This window comes from Crassostrea angulata, chromosome 8, assembly GCF_025612915.1.
Source record: "Crassostrea angulata isolate pt1a10 chromosome 8, ASM2561291v2, whole genome shotgun sequence".
NCBI lineage: Eukaryota > Metazoa > Mollusca > Bivalvia > Ostreida > Ostreidae > Magallana > Magallana angulata.
Genome location: NC_069118.1, coordinates 25851263 through 25857262, shown reverse-complemented (window position 1 = coordinate 25857262; position 6000 = coordinate 25851263).

Below are 6000 nucleotides of genomic sequence, written 5' to 3'. Positions count from 1 at the left end.
AACTCCTATTAATATGACCGGTAAAAATTCACAAGTCGGTTTGTCGAATAACAATTTATTAACAATCCAAACTTGTCGTTTCTACACGATCTATGCAGTCGGCATGGACAATACACGGTCCAGTCTCCAACTGATGATCATTGTGGATAACGACTAATTTATAGGTAACATACATACGGGTGTACATAAATAGAGTTACTCTTGACACATACAATAATTAATTTAAAGGATTACTCAGGATTAATAATTGATTTCATAACAGGTGGCACCTTAATGTCCGGCGGCCAAGGTCTAATTAGCACTAATTAGCACTGAATACAGAAACAAAATGTCACTCTAAATAAGTGTTTCTCACACGGTGACATTAACATTAAACCGCGTAACTTGCGCAAACTATTATTATTTTTATTATAAAATAAAAATGATATAAATAAATATAGTATGACAATGAACATGTTATTGTGGTATTAAACTCATTGTGTTTTAAATGATATCTTTTATGACCACGCTAGTTATCCGGGTAATACAATGTACATACTGGTATCATTGCGTTCTCTAAATTGCCCCATAATATTTCTGATCAAAATATTCGGCACGTATTAACATAGTTTGAGTCCTTGCAAGATGTGGTGTCTTCTGAAATATTAATTATATCGAGTAATAGTTTTATATTTAAGGACGTTTATTAAACCAATATTTGTCAAATAAGTAAACGGAAACCCTCTTATTTTCTGAGGATGAGACCATTCATTACACATTATTAAGTAAAAGGTACTATAAAATTTACCTAGTTCATTTCATATACTGTTACAGCTCAATATATAGTTGAACAGAGGTTTAGTTTAATAGAATTGTAATTGAAAAATGAATGAGTGTGTGCGTCCTCTGAGTTACTTCTACCAATCAATGATATGTAATATCTTTGACTCATCGATGCGTACCCTTAACCAACGTACTCCTAAAACGGAAACATGTTAAAAATCGTTAAGTGAAAACGAGGAAAAGAACGGATATAGCCGTTCGAGTTGTCCTTTCCTTTCCATATTATATATCATTCTAGAATTCAAGGTTACTAGCCTGAGGATAAGTTGGTTATTTCTTGATTAAAACACCTTTTATACAGTTGAAGCTATGGTATAAATATTTTGTTTTTTTAAATTAATGTATCGTATGAACATGCAATAAATTTTACAGGAAAGAAACAAGAGGAAAAAAAAACTGAGAAAAAAATGGCAATATTATTATCATATGTTATGTTGTTAAATACAAAGTATCATTTTTTTTATAAAATAAGGTAAAATAGATATAATTGTGATACTGTTCATTATTTAGAAAGTCCAACTAGATTAGTTTCGATACCGAAATATTTATTTTCATATAAAAATAAATAAAAGAATTGTGTTCATTTTTTGTTGGGTTTAGTTAACACAATTAAATGCTTGGATGAAACTTTCAAATATAAAAGGTAAACATCTATGTTTGTAGGAGGTGAGATGTATGCCACTTAATTTATATGTCTTAGTCCCTATCATGATTATTTTTAAAATAATGTGTTACTTTCACCTTGCTAATCCAATCCGACAATTAATAATAATTTCTTTACATAGTAAATTGTTTAAGTGCAATGTCCGCAATAACCTACCAACAAGTGTCATTGATTACAATTTTAAGATAACTTGACGCTTAAATGGTCGTGTATCATATATACAATGTGTATCCCAAATCGCTGTTACAAATGTTATTCTATTAATAAACAAAAAATTACATAATGCATTAGATGATGCATGTATTTATGTAAACCAGTTTTATCTAAATTGGTACTGCAACTTTGTTTTTTGGTTTGTTTTTTGCTCCTTTGAAACACTACAAGTCATGATTTGATGAATATTGTCATTTATTATTGACAGACAGACAGACAGACAGACAGACAGATAGATAGACATATAGATACTCGGGTAGATAGATACAGATATGATGTTACAACGGCATGAAAAGAAATTATACCTTCGGCTTCGTTCGATATCTTCAATTTGGGTGGACCTGATGTTTACGCGCTACTAGAGACACGTTCATTTACTACACGAAAAAAATACACACTTGAAGAAAACAAAATGTAATGATATAATAGGTAGATAGATAGATAGATAGATAGATAGATAGATAGATAGATAGATTTAGCCATCGTTTGCATACCTTTGTATCCCCTTTTAATAATAATTTTGAAGCACTCATTAAAATGTACATGCATGTAATACATATGCACATGACGTTTAATTTTTTCTCATAATAAAAATTTCTACATTTTAGGTAGAGGTATATTTATATCAGATGCCTGTGATGCAATATTATACAGGAAAGAATTTTGATGCACCAGAAATATACGAAAATGTCTAAAATTAGATAAATATGATCAAAACTCATAAACAAACAATTTTCTACACATCTTAAACAGGTGTTACATGTAAATAACATTGTAGTGATCCACACCTGTGTTGTATTCGTTTTTAGATTTGTAGTTATCTTTGTAGTAATCTTTGTAATAATCTTACGATTAAAAAACCCGGTTGATTTTTATATTCCGTGCAGGTACCACTTTGATAAAATAAAAAAGTAAGCACATTATGGAAATACCATAGTGTGTTGAGAGAGAGAGAGAGAGAGAGAGAGAGAGAGAGAGAGAGAGAGAGAGAGAGAGAGAGAGAGAGAGAGAGAGAGAATTGTTACATCTAACATAATGACTTTGCGACTGTGTAAATAATAAATATTGCGATTTATGCGTGTAGTATATATATAATTTGACCTCTTCTTCCCTTTATACAGCTTACATGCCATTCAAAGATTAAACAGTTCAAGTAAATTGTTTTCATTTATCTAAAAGTAATGAATGTTTTAAGTATTCATTTAATAATTTTGATTAAAAAAATTGTAAAAGAATATGCTAAATGGATACATTTAATTTCATACACAAAAGATAATAGTTCATGAAGAAATCAGTGTTTTCCGACAGCTCGTTTGGTCATGCTAAACATCGTCAATCTGTCGCGCATACGTGATTTCGAAGCGGAAAATGAGAAATTCATTAATTTTTTCTCGTTAAGCCAGACATGAATTGTGCTTTTTTCACATGAGATTGTTTTATCAAATTTCAGGTGTCGTAGCCTACGAAAAAATTCATATTTATTTTTGTTCATTTTGATATAACAAAAAAATGAGCCTATGGTTTCGACGGCAACATGATTGTCACTTCAATTTAAAGCTCTCTTATATAACTTTAACTTATTTATGAAATAATAACAACATAAAACTTACATGAGAGAGAAAATCTTGGAAAAGTTTATTTTCTTGAGAGTAGACCATATTCCTCAGCATAAGTTCAAGAAATTCTTTAAAATAAACATAATTACATTGTAACGACTGCTTATCGTCAAATTTTGTTAATATTGTCAAAATTATGCGCGCTCTCTCTCTCTCTCTCTCTCTCTCTCTCTCTCTCTCTCTCTCTCCAGCTTTTCTTTTCTCTTATAAGTCAGGTAAAGTTTAAAAAGTTTAGAAATGAAATCATTTTTCTAAAATCAATAACCTTAAATCTTTTAATTCTCAAACTTCTCAAAATTGATGCACCGTGAACCTAAAAAAATAAACGGTGTACATATTTTATTGACAAATATAAAAAAGATTACAAACGTAAAATTAAGACAGGTTGTTTTTGTTATATTAAGTAAAGTAACTTTACCTAATCTTATTGGGGTTTTTTTTTTGACAAAAAAACATCCTTCTGTTTTAGAATGTCCTGTCTGGTGAAATTATACAATATCTTTAAACACAGTGCAACGAAGTAATATAAATGTAAAGAGAAAAAGTGTTTATCCCCGTCAAGAAGTGAATAATGTTATGCGTGGCTCTTTTTGACGTCCCTCTGCTCAAATTATAACCGGAAAGTAGGCATCGTTCAAATATAAAATTTAATTTGGAAAAGAATGGAAAAAGATTTTCCCCTTAGAGATATTTTCGTATCAAATACCTGTATCATTTTAGATTATATAGATACTCTTAAAAGATTTGTCATTTGTTAAAGCAGGCGTCCAATATCATGCTGTTTATCTCACAATCTTGTTTATTTTACATTCACCAATATAAAAAACACAGTCCAATTAATTTCTATCAAAAACTATCTTGGTTAAGTTTGACTGGATTTGTTGAACAAGTTTTAAGTTAACAGAAAACCAAATCAACATTTCCTCAGAATGAGAACATTCATTACATATAATAACATAAAAAGTACAATTTTTCTTCAATTCATCTAATATACACTCAGCTGTATATATAGTTAAGGAAAGGAACAACAGAAAGAACAAAATATATTGTAATATTGTAGATTAACGGATCTTTCACTGAGTGCTTATGAATTGAAACTTCTGAAACCTCTGACGTTCATTGATGAAAAAAAAAACCCGCAATATTTACCTAACATCTTTTGCAACTTGCATACGATTTATATATGCAAACTCATCGATCAGATTTTCAATTAAATCATCTTTAATTGTTTTACATTTATATCGTTATTGGTGTCAGTGTTTGAAATTTTTCGAATTACAATTTTACTAAGTAATGAATTTGCCTACTGAGCTTACGAATTCCTTATGATGTTTTGTTTAGGAGTCCAAAGATGATACATATTATGACCGGTATTTCTTGGATATAAATAGTTTCATCACAAAGTCAGCCGAAGCAAAATTTCTTAATGTTATAATTTTTCATATAATATAATAGTTTATTCAACGAAGAATTGAATTTTTAAATAATTCATTGAATACAATGAGTATAAAATGTTTTCGTTGGTGATTCATGCGGGATATGAAGGTTGTGCAAGTGGGTTATCTTCATTATTTCTGCAATGATCGTTACCTTCATAACCCGAGTAAATCATCAAAAAAAGCATTTGATTGTTAATAATTACATCCTTCCTTTTACAAGTTTACGAATTGATCGTAGAAAATTACTAAATTTTACTGAATTGTTGTTAATTAACATCAGTATGTTGGATAAAAGAAATACATGTAGCCAATTTCTCTTATACGGTTATTTGACTCTGACACCATGATGATTATTTTGTGCAGGTCTTGATTTTCCTTAGGTTGCTAAATATTTCGACCAATCGATAAATTGTTTAGAAGTGGATCACGTAAATCGCAGCCGTGTCAGTTTCTTTAGAGCTGCGAATACACAATCTTTTTTTTAAATATGGAGGAGAAATTACTCGATAAATGTTAAAATAATTCATGCAAGTAAATAAATAATTGTTGGCAAATTTTACTCGGCACCTGTTTAACTTCTTTAAAAAGTCAAAACATTAAGCATCAAGTATTTCATGAAAAGTGAATTCTTTTCTTCTAAAGTTGCTGGTATGAAGCTAATTTTAATCTGCTTTTAAAACACAAAAGTACCAATAAATTATGACTTTCTCATGTAGTTGGACTAGTATTCAGGGAAACTTGTTTCATCAGTTACGGTTGCAAATAGCCTTACAAAGAAAACAATGACAGTGATAAAGTTTGTAGGTTGATGTTTTTTTTTTTAATTTCATAATATGATTAAAAGAATGTTGTGGATGGTCAAGTTTTAGTGTAAAAGGATTGTCATTGAAATATGAATGGGTGTGTATGTCAAGGTTTTGAATAACTTCCACCAATCAATGATGTATAATAGTTGTGACTCATCGAGGCGTGCAAGTAAATGAGTTGTCCTTTCTTATCCTAGTTGTATATTGTCTATAATTTGGGATTACTAAAATAAATTAAGTGATTTCTAAAACGAAACACCCTAAATAAAGTTCATGCTTTGATACAAATATTTTGTTTAGTAATATTAATGTATTGAATAAATTATGTACATGTATTTAAACTTTCAAAAAGAACTGAAGAACAAAAAAAAACCAAAAGAGGATCAAATGACAATGTAAACAACATGTCATAATGCTGAATAAACAGTAAAATTAAAAAA